Source organism: Lissotriton vulgaris, chromosome 8, assembly GCF_964263255.1.
Source record: "Lissotriton vulgaris chromosome 8, aLisVul1.2, whole genome shotgun sequence".
NCBI lineage: Eukaryota > Metazoa > Chordata > Amphibia > Caudata > Salamandridae > Lissotriton > Lissotriton vulgaris.
In genome coordinates this window covers 33,883,315-33,900,202 of record NC_141696.1, presented here as the reverse complement: position 1 = coordinate 33,900,202, position 16,888 = coordinate 33,883,315, and the positions used below count along the sequence as shown (strand labels likewise).

General features: G+C 46.6%; 1 protein-coding gene across 1 annotated transcript in view; it reads left to right on the top strand.

Annotated features, from left to right (window-relative positions):
• Nucleotides 1–16,888, top strand: part of LOC147693316 (NACHT, LRR and PYD domains-containing protein 3-like) — a 1,315,468-nt gene that overhangs the window by 75,177 nt on the left and 1,223,403 nt on the right. The gene's annotated exons all lie outside the window — the stretch shown is intronic.

Genomic DNA, 16,888 nt, shown 5'->3' with positions numbered 1-16,888 from the left:
GCCGGGGAGAGAGTTCCAAGTCTTCCTAAACACCAGTGGAGGGGGCCTGGCTCTAATGTGCAGGGAGAGAGAGTTCCATGCCTTCCTAAATATCAGTGGAGGGGGCCAGGCTCTAATGTGCAGGGGAGAGTTCCAAGCCTTCCTAAACACCAGTGGAGGGGGCATGGCTCTAATGTGCAGGGGAGAGAGTTCCAAGCCTTCCTAAACATCAGTGGAGGGGGCCTGGCTCTAATGTGCAGGGAGAGGGAGTTCCAAGCCTTCCTAAACATCAGTGGATTGGGCCTGGCTCTAATGTGCAGGGGAGAGAGTTCCAAGCCTTCCTAAACATCAGTGGATTGGGCCTGGCTCTAATGCTCGGGGAGAGAGTGTCCAGCCTTCCTAAACATCAGTGGATTGGACCTGTATCTAATGTGCAGTGAGAGAGAGTTCCAAGCCTTCCTAAAGATCAGTGGATTGGACCTGTATCTAATGTGCAGTGAGAGAGAGTTCCAAACCTTCCTAAACATCAGTGGATTGGAACTGTTTCTAATGTGCAGTGAGAGAGAGTTCCAAGCCTTCCTAAACATCAGTGGAGGGGGCCTGGCTCTAATGTGCAGGGGAGAGAGTTCCAAGCCTTCCTAAACATCAGTGGAGGGGGTCTGGCTGTAATGTGCAGGGCAGAGAGTTCCAAGCCTTCCTAAACATCAGTGGATTGGGCCTGGCTCTAATGTGCAGAGAGAGAGAGTTCCAAGCCTTCCTAAACATCAATGGATTGGACATGGCTCTAATGTGCAGGGGAGAGAGATTCAAGCCTTCCTAAATATCAGTGGAGGGGGCCTGGTTCTAATGTGCAGGAGAGAGTCCAAGCCTTCCTAAACATCAGTGGAGGGGGTCTGTCTTTAATGTGCAGGAGAGAGTTCCAAGCCTTCCCAAACATCCGTGGATTGGACCTGGCTGTAATGTGCAGGGCAGAGAGTTCCAAAGCTTCCTAAACATCAGTGGAGGGGGCCTGGATCTAATGTGCAGTAGAGTGAGTTCCAAGCCTTCCTAAACATCAGTGGAGGGGGCCTGGCTCTAATGTGCAGGGGAGAGTTCCAAGCCTTCCTAAACATCAGTGGATTGGGCCTGGCTCTAAAGTGCAGGAGAGAGTTCCAAGCCTTCCTAAACATCAGTGGATTGGGCCTGGCTCTAATGTGCAGGGGAGAGAATTCCAAGCCTTCCTAAACATCCGTGGAGGGGGCCTGGATCTAATGCGCGGGGGAGAGAATTCCAAGCCTTCCTAAACATCAGTGGAGGGGGGCCTGGCTCTAATTTGTAGGGGAGAGAGTTCCAAGCCTTTGATGCTCCAAATACAAAAGTTCTTCCATCCTAGGAAGATCTCTTAAACCTGGACATTACTGCATGTTTGGCTGTTGCAAACAATAATGTTCTACCTGGGAACTACCAGCAGAAACTGTTTTTCAGGAAATCTGGACCTTGGTTGTGAAGCGCTTTGTAAGTGGTGCATGGAGCTTTGAAAGTGATTTTCTTACTTGCAGCCAATGCAGCTTCCTGCATAGATTTAGACACTGACGGATATTTTGTAATCCTCAATAACAGTGCTGTGGCGTTTTGAAGAGATCTCAGCCTGTTCACTACGCGCTGATGCAGTTTACATGCAGTTCATTACAGTAATTTATGTTAGAAAGTACTCACAAACTGACTACCATTTTTTGCAGATCTGTGGGGATGACAGGTAAGATATTTTTAATGGTTCTTTATGTATGAAAGAGGAGGATGTCACTGCATTTATTTGAACTGTGATTGTGAGTATGCCATCCATTATTACCCCTAAATTCTGGGCCTTACTAACCAGTGTCAGAAGTACCCATAGTCCTGCGTCCCCGACTAGGGGTCCACAAAGGCGACTGAGATCCCAATAGCAAAACCTCAGTTTTTCCTGAGTTCAGTTTTAAACAGTTCCTATTCATCCAGGTAGTGACCTCCATCATACAATCGCTTCAGCTAATGGTGTTACATAGACAATAAGCAGAGTGGGGCTCAGCCAGGACCCCTGGGGGACCCTGCAAGGAAGTAAGAAAGGTTGGGTAATCACCTAGAGCTGCTGAATGTCCTTTATCCCCAGGAGGAATGAACTTAACACGTCCCAGGCTGACGAAGTAATGATAATCTCGGCCAATCTATCTGTCTTCAGCCGGTGGTTAACAGTATCAAAGGCCGCTGATAGATCAAAGAGAATGGGGGCTACACTGCCTCCCTGATTGAGGGACGATCTGACCTTGGCTTTAACTAACGGTGACTCCGTGCTGTGGTCGCTGCGAAATCCACATTGGGGAGGGTCTAATTATTTTGCTGGATTTGATTTGACATTTATTTATTGAAAATATTTTCAACAGTTGTGGCTGGCAGAGATAGCCTTGAAATGGGGCGGTCACTGTTTGTGCCCAAAGGATTGAGGGAGGGTTTATTGATTATTGGAAGCAGCGATGCTCTCTTCCAGGTGGGAGGAAAGAAGCCTGCCCCACGCATCAGTTGAAGGATTTCACACAACTTGGAGGTGGACGCATTCTATTGCCCTGGTTTTAGCCCACCATACAAGGGGGCGTGGCAGGGTGGCGTGGTTTCAGTACTCTGCCGCGTGTTAATGCTAAAAGAGAAGTGGAGAGGAAAAAAACCAACTCGGGGTCCAGCAACCCCCAATTCTTGAGCCAGTGTCCCCTCAGGTCAGAAGTCTACTGGTAACATAAAATAAAGCTAAAGGAAAGGTGAGGAATAAAAACAACTTTAAACAAGCATTGGCATTGCCAATAGGTCTCGCCTTTGGGACCTTATACTCCTGGCCACCTCAGTGCAGCCTATTTGGCAGCTTGGTGTTTGGGGGCAGTCACGTGTGATGAGGACAAGGAACAGTCAGGCAGGACCACCCTCACTGATGCAGTTGGTTGCACCTGTGTGATCAAATGGCACTTAGGATTGCAAAGGTCTCTGGTGCTGTTGATGTTCATGACTCCAAATATATTGAACGGTTTAATGTGTGATGTTTTTATTCTTCACAATTGTGTAATTTTTCATGATGTGTTGCTATTATTTGACCCAAGTAGGTTTCTTACATGAATGTGTTTTCCACATGTCTATTTTGACATGTCTGTAATAAAAGCTGTTCCACCAAGTTCACGGTCTCTGTAAGTTCTGTTGGTCTCTTGTTTGGGTTGTGTTGGGGCACGGGTCATTCTGGGGGTATCTGAGTCCTAATGGCTGAGGAAGTGAGACACATGCATTGTTAATGCTCGACTTGCCGCTGATTTGTGTCCAAGTCAACTGTTTTTTCTTTAATCAGAGCTACTGGCCTGCCAACATGGTCCAAGTTTCCCCATTGGCTATTCAGGCCTCTGGCAAGGCAATTAGAATAGGCCCTGGGATGGTGAGTACCTCAGGGCATATATGCACTATAGTTTTGGTGGCGGGCCCTCTGAACAAACTCTGCAAAGCTTCCTGAATAGAATGGGGAGAAGTGTGGCGTGGAGTTGTTGGCTCGACCATTGAGGCAACACTAGTGACATTGGTTACTCGATTGAAGTAGATGACCTCCTGCAGCTGGAGGCAATCCACAGATGGTACTTCTGCTGGAGCCCGGAAATTCATGTCCAGCCCACTGGTGGGTTTTGTATGACTGGGTATTGCTTGACCAAGGTTTATAAACTCACATCCAGTGGTCCTCTGTCTCTTTATCCTGTCATTGCGCCCTCTGTTTTGACAGATCTCATCCTGGTGGCACCCCACTGTTGGTTCTTTGATCCTCACCCGAAGATTGTCGCCAACTCTATCCATCCTTTCAATAGGATAAGGGAAAGGACTGTCTATTTTACAAGGCCACCCTAGAAAATGTTATTTTCTGCATGCAGTATTTCTACTTCTGAATCAAATAGATTATTTCCAGGGAAATTCTATGGGTTCTGAAATTCCCACCGGAAACAATTCTTGGAATCCTGTGCCGCTTGGATACTGTGAAAAGTTGGCCTGGTATATGATGTTCACTATTCTAGTGAGCACCTTGCACCAGTCCAAACGACCCTTATGGTGATTGGTTGTAAGTCAACCTTATAGACCAGCTATCCTCATGGTAGCGTGGACAAAGCAGTCTTAGGCTAAACTCAAGAGGGCATGTGAAGCCAGCTGTTTTACCATATGCAATCCTTTTAATACCAAATGAAAGGAAACCACATAAGTGATTTATTACTAGAATAATCCCCTATACTCTTTATGAGCACAGAAGCACACGCGTTAAACAAAGAACACAGTATAACATACAATAAGCTGCACAATTATGGATAGGCCGGGTGACCACTCAAACCATATATTAAGAAAGTGGTATAAGAACCACATCACAAACAATGAACAGGCCTAGGGCCTTGGGAATCGCTGGGCCTACACTGGACTAACAAAGGTTAGGACATAGGAGGCCCACAGGATGCGGTTGCAGTGTCTATAGGCAACCGTGTTTACCATACAAGTCAATGGTGTGTAAAAATCAGAAAGTTATAGGTTTAGGAGTCTTCCGACTGGACTAGAACTTAGCCACTTAAAACTAGGACACTAGATGTGTAATCCACTATAAGAGCAATGGAGTTAACTCATTACCTCACCCACAGGAAGCGGGTGCATAGGTGCCAAAGTGTGTCGGGTTTCGGCGTGAAGTTCTATGGAGCCTGGAGATGAAGATTCTGCAGGAGGCCAGGAGAGAAGAGTCCGGTTGGATCCAAGGGTGGATCGAAGATGTAGAGTACCTGAAAGCAGAGGGGACAGAGTTCAGGTCACTAGCCAGTGACCAGCGAGGAACCAGGAAGGAACCAGGTGATGTTGGGTTGTGATCAGGTGATGCTGAGGTGTTTGTCTCCGCTGCCACGTGGACCTGGAAGTATCGAAGACGACCAGGAGTAGAACACAGGCTGTCCCACAAAGGCTCTCCCTGGCGGCGGTGTCAGTTCTCGAATCGGAGTCACCAAGCCTTGGCAAATGCAACCCACGCAGGACTCAAAGATTTCTTCTGGATCGGACCGGGAAGGTTAGATCGATGGCTCCTTTTCAGGGGAGCTGGGGCCAGTCTGGAGCAACCAGACCAGCAGTGTAGTTTTGATGGATCGTCATCACAGAGGCAACTAGCCAACAGGCAAGTGACCAGACAATGCGTCGAGCAGGAAAAGTGCAAAAGGGCCCCACGCAACACTCGGTGAGTGTGGAGAGGAGATCTTTGGAGCACAGGCTGCTCGGGGCAGGGGCTTCTCAAACCCCAAGGCACAGCATCGAGGGTGCCTCGGGAGCTGCACAGGAAGCACTTCATTGACTTTTCAAGATGGCCGGTCCCACGTCTCACGTCGCCTCCACGGGTCTAAGCTTTGCTAGGACTGTGGATCGGGCTGTTGGAAGTCTGGGAGTCCAGGTCTTGTCAGTCTCTGTCATTTGAGCTCCGGCGGGAGCAACGGCAAAGAAAGTCTTGATGCGCTGATGGTGCCTGCTTGCACAGGGTGGCCACTCCTTGACCACAAGGGAGATTCATCAGTCTTCTACGTTGAGTAGGATGTCCAAGGGTCCAGAGTTTCATTTCAAAGTTTCAGTCAGGATGATCTAGTTTGCATTGGCACAGCTCCTACCTTTATTCCAAATCAAGGGGCTGGGTCACCTGCTAGGTCCCTCCTACGGGTGGGACCCAGGAAGGGGGTAGTTACACCCCTTTCCCTTTGTCCAGTTTCACGCCAGAGCTGGGGCTGGAGTGCCCCAGCATCGGTTTGAACTGGGCTATGCATGGGACACCTTGTGCGCCCCAGGCAGTGTCTAGTTTCATTCAGCCCTCCCTGCTACAATCCACTATCTCTTGTCTGGGGTGGTGTAACACCTCCCTGTGACAGGAAACCTATTGTCCAGGCCTCCCCTGCCGGAGTTTCGGTCAGTAGCAGGAGGCCAGACTTGTGTCTGTGGCAGCAGCATCCATTTTGCGATGCTGGGGCTCTGGTTAGATTTAACCGCGTTTAAGCAAAGTAACATGTCTTCTCCCTCTAGAAGGGTGGAAGGACTGGCAAAGGGGTAGTATTGCAAAGCGTATGACACCTTACACGACATGTTTTGATAAAGCCAAACCAAAGTTAGCAAGTAACCGCAAGGATTATAATGCACTTAAGAGTATATGGTATGGCAATATCCCAGAACAGCTAAGGGACTTGGTTCCCGAAAGCTGCAGACAGGCTCAGCTCATGCTAGAGAACCATGTCACATAAAACCAAGCACTCTGCCTCCAGGATTGTTAAGGCCTGCCATAGGAGTGACTTATAGGTGTATATGTGTCCAGATATAGGTTTAGATATAGGCATACTATATCTAAGCAAGGGGTGATTACACAACCTTGCCCCAGCTGAGTGATCAGCCAGTTGTGTCAGTTTGGATAGCCAGCCAGGGGTGGCAAAAGATATGCTGCCGCCCCTGGAAGGCCTTGGATACCTAAGCCCTGGGTACCTATGGTACACTGTACAGGGGCTGATAAGGTGACCCAATACCCAATTGGTGATGTACCTAGGGTTCATGGAGTCCATTTTACAGAGAGAGCAGATACCCTGGGACCCTGATTAGCAGGATCCCGGGCCAACTAAGACGAAAACCAGCTAAAAACTAGGCGAAAAATCTGGGGTAACCATAGTCAGGTATCTACCTTCCTACAGATACCCTAGTTTGGGTGAAATGGCAGAGAAGAGGAAACAGTTACAAGTGGTGAAGCCTCCAATGATGGATCCAAGACAAGGCTAAGGAATGACTAACTCTTTAATCATTGAGAATTGATCATATGAGAAATCTCATGGCTGGACGATCCAAACAATGGTTCTGGTGCACCTCAAAGTGAGGTCACCACCACAGAAGTCTGTGCTTTTCATAATATTGTCCTCTGAGTTCCTGTTTCAAACCTTGGGTTCCAATAACAAAGTATGTGATCACTGGACAGTGGGAGGTGACATGACCAGCTGAAGACCCAAACACACCATACCTAAGACATTGACTCGCACACCCACTAACTCGAGATCCATGGACCAAGCTCAGACATGCCACAGGACACAATTGCCCATGGGCAGCACAGGACACTGGGGGAAAAGCACAACCATCATCCTACGTTGATGACGCTCAACCCTGCCATGTGGAAGCGCGCCGCGCTCTTACCCTACTGAGCCCCCGGTGGTCGGATAATCCAACCCCTGAGGATGGAACTCATCCCACTGACGTGGGTTAGGCGGAAGTCTGCAAGATCCTAACACCAACTTCCTACACAGTTCCCTCATTGGAAGAAAAAAGAAACCCACAGACAACTCCAGGGCTCCAAAGAGGACAAGGAATTGGCAACTCTACCATCAATAAGAACTTTGTATCACTGGAATTATGTGGCAATGGAGAGTCAAATCAATCAAATCAAAACCAACTTTTTTCGGTTTTTCATGATTGTAGAAATACCATAAAAGTTCATAAAATACATTTTATACAGTTTTCTCAGTTAAAATTCAATTAAAATATCGTTATTACTATACATTAAAAAACAATTTACAAATAAGTCACAATTCATGAAAATATGACCATAACATGACATACAATTTTTACAATAACTTCATCAGTCCTCTTAATATGTAGACAAGATGACTAGTCTTTATAACAGATTTAAACGATGATGAATACAGAATTTTTGAAAGTGTGCCATCGCTTTTGCTACTATTTCGTCTTCGAGGAACTGAAGCGCCAAATATGCTGGACGGCATTGGCGCAGGCCCCAGATTTTCAGTATGGGCAATAACCAACGCCTGCGTGGTATTGTATAAAATTTACAAAAAAGAATTGTGTGTATGGTCGATTGTGACGAAACGGATTCACAAAGACATGGGAATGATTTTGATGACCAATCATTTTGAGAGGGAAAGGAAACCATTAGATGAAACATATTGAGTCTGAAACGTGTCAACAACAATTTTTCAAATTGACTTAGTCTATACATCAAGTAGGGTTCAATGGAAAACACAGTCTGTGCTAATAAGCCCTGTTGGACAGAAGGTTTCCCTATCTCTTTTAGTAGGCGTATCTGGCCCAAATGTGCCAGGCATGCTTTTTTCAGATCCTCCTTTGAGATCACTGCTATTGTTGATGGCTCTGCAAAGAATTTTTCATATCCTACGTCTGTTAATAAAGCTTTGACATATGCCAACCATTTTATCTTTCCACAGTGACCAAGTGTCTGAATATCTTGTACAATTGACCTTGTTAAGTGACACTGTTCAGTTACCCAAATTCGTCGCCACAGCATTACTGGTTGGGTTTTTATGGTGTCTGATATGTAATCTATGCCCAGCTCTAAGTGGCAGGCATGTGTGGAAGAGCTCTTTGGTACTGCAAGTAAGTATCTTACAAAATAATTTTCAATTTTTTGCAGTTCGTCCACATTTGCAAGACCCCATATCCCAGCCCTATACGTGGCAGTACTAACACATTTTGCATTGTATATTTTTAGCAGTTCTAATGGTGGTCTCTTACCCAGTCTTTGTGCAAGCGATTTTAATGCTGTGGTTGCTCTTAAAAAGGCCAGTTTCCTTGCATTGATCGCTGCCTTCCACTTGAATTTTTCATCAATTACAATTCCCAAGTATGGGTCTGTTGCAGTTCTGTCCAGTACCTCACCTTGCACATATAAGCTTTCAATTTTTGCAGTTTTTTTCCCCGCATGCATCGTGTATGTTTTTTTTACGTTCAGGGTCAGGTTTAGGCTCGTCATAAAGGCACAGTATCTATCTAGTGCTCACTGCAACTCAACAGGAGTTCTTGCTAGAATAACCGCGTCGTCGGCATATAACAAAGCTGGTATCTGCCGACGACTAATTAACGGGAGATCTTTACTTCCCTCTAGCATAGCAGCTTCTAGCCCATTTGTATATAGGGTGAATAAAAAGGGGGCCAGCACACATCCCTGTCTGACCCCCTTTTCCACCCTAAAACTTTCTGTGAGTTGTCCTTTGGTCCCAAATCTTACTCTTCCTGTTGTTCCAGTGTATAGCTCCCGTAGAAAGTCCACAACCGAGGGGTCCACACTCATTGTTAAAATGATTTTCCACAGCCTCGAGTGTAGTACACAATTGAACGCTGCGGATAAATCAACGTAGACCATATGTAACGCGGTCCCCTTGGCCTCCATGTATTTTCCTGCCAGTAGAGACAGGTTTAATGCTTGGTCTACTGTACCTAGCCCCTCTCGGAACCCGTATTGTATTGCCGATATGATGTTCTGGCTAGTTGTCCACTCCTGCAGTCGGTCAAAAAGGATCCGACCTGCTATCTTCCCGAGCGAATCCAGGAGCGAAATAGGTCTATAACAAGATGGGCTATTTCGGTCTCCTTTTTTAAATATGGGGACCAATATCGAGGTTTTCCAAGATTCTATTAAACCCTCGTCTATAGTGGTGTTTAGGACGTTTGTCAGTAACGTGTACCAGAGATCTACTTCATGTTTAAAAATGTCCTCTGGAACCCCGTCCGGGCCTGGAGCTTTACCTGATTTCGAGGATTTTATTGCTTTTTGTACCTCTTCATGTGTAAAGTGCAATGTTATTGGGTAGGTAACCTGGGTCAGAGGATCTATATGGTCCATACCCCGTATATTCCCATTACTAAAAACTTTAGAGAAATAGTTCAACCATTCACTGTCGCTAATCGCGACATCAATGGATGGTGAATCCTCTCTGTCTGTTAGAAAAGGAGATCTGACTATTTGCCAGAAGGCTGCACTATCTTTTAGTTCTGAACTCCTACTTAGACGATCCCATAGGTCAGCTTTTAGCTCTTGCTTTCTGATTTTTAAGGCTATGGCGTATTCTTTTCTTAATCTAATGACCTCCCCTCTGTCCCTTTTTCCCTTGGTTAGGGCTTCCTTTAATCATGAATATGCTTTTGTACAAGCCGGGCTGAACCAGCCTTTTTTTGCCTGACTTTTTTGTTTGTGTTTTCCGGTGAGTTCTTTCTTTATATTTTGAGAGATAATATTAAAACTAGCCAGAACTTCTCTGGATTTTGTCCTGGAGTCAAGACAGTTTATTATGTCTGACTGGCTATGCTTGACTATTTTTGCAGTTGCAGCACCTTGGTCGATTTTTCCCCATTTTAGTGTGTAACCATTTAAAGAACCTAATTCGAGTTCTTGCTGACCCGAGATGTTCATTGTATCAGGTTATTTTTTTTTGAGAGTTTGATTCATATAAGGCGATGGTGTTTGGGAAGTGATCACTCAATGGATTTTTAATTACTTCGAATAGTTCGATGTTTGGGCCCTTACATGATGAAATCAGGACAAAATCTATCAGGCTCGTTAATCCCCTGCCATTAAATGTTGGCGTAAAGGCTACTGGTGAGGTCTTTATCTCATTGGCAAAACCCAGTTCCAATTCCGTCAGGATCTCATTCATTTTTTCACCCTCAGTCGAATGTAAAAAGTGTGTAATACTTTTGCCGTCATCCTCTTTGATTTCACAATTATCAACGTTGTTATCTCTGCATAGATGAAGATTGAAGTCACCACGCCACACTATTGTACATGACTTCTTAATGTACTGTACTTGAAGGTCTTGGAGCACTAGGGAAATCTCTGACAGAAGGTTGATTAGGTCATTTACATTCAAATTATTATAGAAATTTACTATTAATTATATCTTTTGTTTAGATCTCTTTTGGAGTATTAACTGATAGTTCTCTTCTAGCTTTAGGGGGAGAGTGCCCTCACTATGTAAAGTGTTTGCAATGTAAGTGACTAAACCACCTCTGCTTCTTCCAGAAGATGATTCTTTGGCTGCAGAAAAGTAGGTCTTGTACCCCAATATATGTATGGGGACAGTGGCCCAAGTTTCCTGAAGACAGATGATGTTACTCAGATTTACCTGATTCAGGAAATTAGGATTTGTCTGTTTAGCAGACAAATCAGCTATGTTCCAGAATGTAAAGTGTACTTGGGAGGTAGATAAATTAAAACTGGGAGAGATTGTTGTATCCATTGAGTTATCCATTGACCTCAGATTGACAGCGGCTACTGGTAAATTAACCAAGTCGCCCGACCGATATTGCAAGGAAGCAGTAGAAGTATGTTTTCCAAGGGTGGGTGTTATATTTTATCATCTATGTCTGGGGTTTTTTGTATTGGGAGTTCCCCTGTGTTTGATGTGTGCACATTTACCCCTATGAACTGGTCGTGATTCAGTCAATCGTTAAAGTCCAAACCGGACAATGAACTGAATCTATTGTGGGTCGGGATACTGTAAGAGTTACCTGGTGCTGCGGCAACTTGGTACCATCGAACATCTCTATGCTCATAGTGAGGCATTGTAGACAGGTAAGGATGAGTTGACAAATGTGAGTGAATTTGGCCCTGGTGCCACTGTGCATGACCATTCGGGTAAGTAAATTTAGGGTTCTGGTGAAAGAAAGGAGAGTTACTTTCAGATGACAAGTATTGATCATGAAAGGGAGTAATCGGATTGGTTGCCATGATAGAATGGGTAGTGATCAAGTGTCTATAAAAATAACCCAGAGGGAGATGGGTAGTATTGAATTCCCAAGTGGAGGGAGGGGGGGCCCTGGCCAGAGTTTTTTCAGCCCATTGCGGGTTTTTGAAGTTGACAGTTATACAATCCCCCTCAAATTTTTTCTTCAAAGGACCTATCCATCCAACTCTCTGAGTATGAATAATCTCTCCTGAACATTCCATTGGGAAATTGCAGTTAGCTATTAACCAATGTAAGGTCTTATTTTTTAATGAGGAGGAGGTTTCATCTTGATCATACCTTAGTTTCGGGACATTAACCAAAACCAACACATAGGCCCCACACTCAGGTGGCAGACTAATACGTGGAGGAATCTGCCTTGAGTTGTAAGGTGGATCGTGAGCCGTCCCGGCCTTTGGAAAGTTGGCGCCGTGTCGCTAGTTTGGTTAGGTGTCTTTCTTCCGCTTTGGGATATTGTGTGCGTCTTCCCTGTCTGCGTGTTTGAGGTGCGAATGCTCATGTCAGTATTAGAAGTAGAGCTGCTGGTTGGTGCAGGTTTATTTGTAGCAACTTCTTTGGGCAAAGACATGGTAGGATTTGGTTTTGTCACAGTATCTGAGACTGGGGTGATCTTCATTTTGGAAGGTGTTGGTTTACTAATACTTGTCTTCAAGCCTACATTAGTTTTTGGGGCAGCACTAAAAGCTTTTTTATGTTATAGACTGTGAGTTCTTCTAGCTGTTTTTCAATACGGGCAAGCCTGGATTCGATTGGTGACATACAGATGCTTAGAAGGTCACCAAATCTTTCAAGTAGTTGATCGTTTGCTGTACTTGCATCAGGTTTGTCCGCATGCACATGGGGGATCTCCTGAGAGTCCTCACTTACTATCTCTATTGATGGAGTTGTTCCATTAGCGTTTAAGTGCTTACTTATGCCTTTCCTGTGTTGTACTTTTTTTACATTACGTTTTCTATCAGCAGGGGTAATGGATTGGGTCGTTTGTTTTGTTTGCTTTCGAATTGCACCCTCTTGCCTACCTCTTGAATGTGTCTCATTATTTTCCAGTACTTTTTCTGGTGTAAAATCAATGTTTAGTTCTGGAGTCCTTTCTAGTTCTCTGCTTGAATCTGGATTGGAATCGATTAGAGGGTTTGATGCCGATAGGTTAACCTCATTAGGTAAAGTGTGGAGATCAACTCGAGTTTCGCGGGTACAACCTGTGTGTGGATTTTTGGAGCTGACTGGGGTTCTTGCTGATATAATGCTCCCAAGGGAACATCGTTTCGTAATTTCTAGGTCTTGCGAGACCCTACGCTCAAGGAGCGAGATGCTGAGTTCGATTGCATCATTAGTCCTTGTTATGAAGTTATCTATCGGTCCAATCACAGATGCCCCTCCAGCAGCTGTCTTACTTCTGCTTCCTCTGGTAGACATAATGGGATAAGTGTAATTATCTTAGTTGGAATAAATCTAACAGGGACCCGGTATCCACAGGACATTGTAGTACTGGGCCAGCAGTCTTCAGGAATACCGCAAATAAAATAAAAATAAAAAACAAATAAAAATAAAGAGCCCTGGAAGGTGGAGGAATCCAGTCGTTATGGGAGTGCACCCGACCCGACCTCTTGGTCCTCTGAGGCCTCAGAGGGCCCGCCCTTTGCCCGGGCTTCGCCCGGCGCACTCCCGCGCGCTCCCGCGCAGCGGTGGCCTGTGTCCAACAAATGGAGCGTGTTATGGGCTGTGGGCGTGTCGGGCAGGGAGCGCAGACCTGATGTAAACGGTCAAGCAGGGACTCCTGGGAGAGTGAGTCCCTGCAGCGCTTCTCTGCCTGCCAAACACACTGTTCCTCGAGTCTGCCCAGAAAGCTGGTCCCGATAATACGGCGATGCGGCACCTGCAAAGCGGGTGCGGCAAGCAGTTGCTGTTGGTCTCCTCCTCCGCTCTGGCCCCTCACCCTGCAGAAGGACGGCAAAAGTATCCCGCTGTCAGGAAAACACTGTAAGGTTTTAATTCTGCTGTGGACTGTGGGCGTGTCGGGCAGGGAGCGCAGACCAGGTGTAAACGGTCAAGCAGGGGCTCCTGGGAGAGCGAGTCCCTGCAGCGCTTTTCTGCCTGCCAAACACACTGTTCCTCGAGTCTGCCCAGAAAGCTGGTCCCGATAATGCGGCGATGCGGCACCCACGAAGCGGGTGCGGCAAGCAGTTGCTGTATGTCTCCTCCGCTCTGGCCCCTCACCCTGCAGAAGGACGGCAAAAGTATCCAGTATCAAGTATATTGGAGAGTCAAATGATTGAATTATTTGGCAAGAAAAGGCAAACTATGTAGCGTAATGCAGCGCATTGTGAGGCTGTGTATGGCTACTGTATTGGACATATATTAACATGACATAGGCAAATGTTGTAACATATTACAACCAGTTAAACACATGAATACAGGCATCAGCAAGTGAAAGATGACCAGGTAACTGACCAGTACCAAGTCTGGTGTTTTTTAAGTTAGTTTCGATTCCTTGCAGCTTTAAATATTTTTTGTTAAAATCTGCATTTTTGGGACTTTGTTGTCAATTATGCGTTAAACACAGTAAATTATTAATTATACAGAAACATATCAGCAACTGCAGTCGTTGCAAAACATTATGCCTTTGGCTGTGCTCTGGAAGAAGAGGCAAACTCTATACAGGTGGGGGGGGTGTCACTGGAATTATGTGGCAAGGAAGGACTACATTGTGCGGCTGTATGGGCTAAACGAGGCGGCAAGAAAAGGCAAGTCATGCGACCTAATGTGGTACATTTTGTGGCAGAACTACTTGTAATTGTAATTGTAATTGTAAAAATATTTGTTAAGCGCGGTTGCTGCCCGTAGGCGTCCAAGCGCTGAGTTGAAGCAGAGAGGTGATGGGAAGAAGAGTTAAGGTACATAGGATTTGGCAAACAGTAGTGTCTTTAAGTTTTTACGGAATGAGAGGAGGTCTGGGTTGGACCGGAGTGAGAGGGGGAGAGCATTCCAGAGCCTGGCGGTATTCAAAGAGAACAGCCTACCCCCAGACCTGGCTCGCTTCACTCTGGGAACAACGGCAAGGAACGCCTCCGTCGACCGAAGGTTCCTGTTAGGGTGGTAGGGGATGACAAGGTCGTTGGTAATGGCTGGGCCCGTTTTCCAGAAGGCGCGGTGCGCCAAGCACAGCGCCTTGAAGGCCACTCTCTGCCTCACTGGCAACCAGTGGAGACTTTTTAGAGCAGGTCTGGCTGACTGGGTGCGCGGAATTTTCAGCAGGGTACGTGCTGCACAGTTTTGTACAACCTGCAGTTTCCGGAGGGTCATCTCAGGTGCCCCCACGCTTAGGGCATTGTTCGAGTCCAGGCGAGACTGGATGAGACCTTGTACCGCCACCTTTTTGGCCTCTAGGGGAAGTAGCGGGAGAACCTTCCTCAAGATTCTAAGTAGGCCAAAGCATGTGGCGGACAGTTTAGTGGCCTGGGTGGAGAAGGAGAGTTTGTTGTCCAGCCACACTCCCAGGCTTTTAACACTCTCCTTAGGGGTGGGGGGGGCAGTGCACAGGGCCACAAGGAGGTGAAAGGCACAGGAGAGGTTAGGCCTAGGAGCATTAGCTCCGTCTTTTCTCCGTTTAGTTTTAGGGAGGAGTTGGTCATCCATCCCTTGACGTCCTCTAGGCATTTTAGCAGATCAGCTGGGGAATGCCTGTTGTTCTCAGTGGCCAGCGAGACCACAAGCTGGGTGTCGTCGGCGTATGACACGATTTTAATGCCATACGGTTCGACAACACCCGCCAGTGGCCTCATGTACACGTTGAACAATACAGGGCTCAGGGAGGAGCCCTGTGGTACTCCGCAGCTCAGGAGTTTGCTAGAGGACACTGTCTCTCCGTCGAAGATCTGAAACGACCTCCCAGACAGAAAGGAGTCAAACCACCTTAAAGCGTCACCTGAAACTCCGATGTTATAGAGACGGTCCAGCAAGGTGGTATAGCTGACCGTATCGAAGGCGGCACTTAGATCAAGGAGGATCACTGCCACTGATCCTCCCTGGTCCAGTACCCTTCTAGTTTCTTCGGTGACCGCTAACAAGGCGGTTTCCGTGCCATGCTTCGGTCTGAAGCCTGTCTGGGATGTGTGTAATAGAGAGTGGTCCTCCAGGAACTGGACCAGCTGCGCGTTTATATACTTCTCTAACACCTTGCTAGCCCAAGGGAGAAGTGAAATGGGGCGGTAGCTGGAGTGGTCATCTGGGTCTAGGCTAGGTTTCTTCAACAACGCCTGTACCCTGGCCTGCTTCCAAGCCGTGGGGACAGAGCAAGCGGATATGGACGTGTTTAGAAGATCCAGGATTACATACAGGGTGGCTTTGCTTGCCTGCATCAGGACTTCTGGAGGAGCAGGATCACAAGGAGAGCCCGACTTGACTTGTCGTGCCACTTTGCTTAAGGTGTCGAGGTCCAGAGGAGGGAAGTGCTTGAGGGAAGGCTGGTCTGGGTGAAGAGGTGGTCTAGGGGGCAGTGGATTAATCGCATCCGGGGTTGTGGCTGCTGTTGGGAAGGTAGAGTAAATTTTTAGAACTTTGTTGTGAAAGAAATCCGCAAGCTCATTGCATTGGTCCTGGGTTTTGTTAGGAGGGGGTGCCGTGTTGGCACTGGTACATTGCTTTATAATTTGGAAAATTTCTTTGGGCTTTGATTTCGCTTCTAGTATTTTCTCAGAGTAATGGGTTGCCTGGGCCATTCTGATCCCTTCTCTGTAGGCTTTGATCGCCTCTTTGTAGGAAGCCTTTTTATGTGGGAAGAAGTCTAAACCCCAGGCTCTCTCTCGTTCCCTGCAAAGGAGTTTTAGCTGTCTTAGAGAGTTGGAGAACCAGGGGGCAGATTTCTGTAGTCTCTTCGAGGAGGATCTACGAAGCGGGAGGATCGAGTCTAGCGAGTGGGTGATCCAATTTACATAGTTGCCGTTTGCCACATTGGGGTCTAGGCAGGGTGACGGGCGAGTGGAATCCAGGTTATGCAGCCAGGGGTCCAATGGGAGTTTTGACCAGTTCCTCCTGGTGGTGACTTGGGGAGGTAACTGGGGGGTTTTGTGTGTGACCCAGGTAAACGGGACCAAAAAATGGTCTGACCATGGAAGGGGGGTGGGTTGATCAACAGTTAGATCCAGGCAGTTACTAAATATAGGGTCAAGTAAATTGCCTTTTTCATGGGTCGGGGTTGGGACAGTTGAAGAGCTTCCAGATCATCTAGTAATTCCTGAGCAATGTGGTCTGAGGGGGAATTAAAATGGAGATTAAGGTCCCCTAGGATCGTGTGGTTGGCGGAAGATAGAATTCTTTCCGCTATGATTTCTGGAAGAGACCTATGGAACACT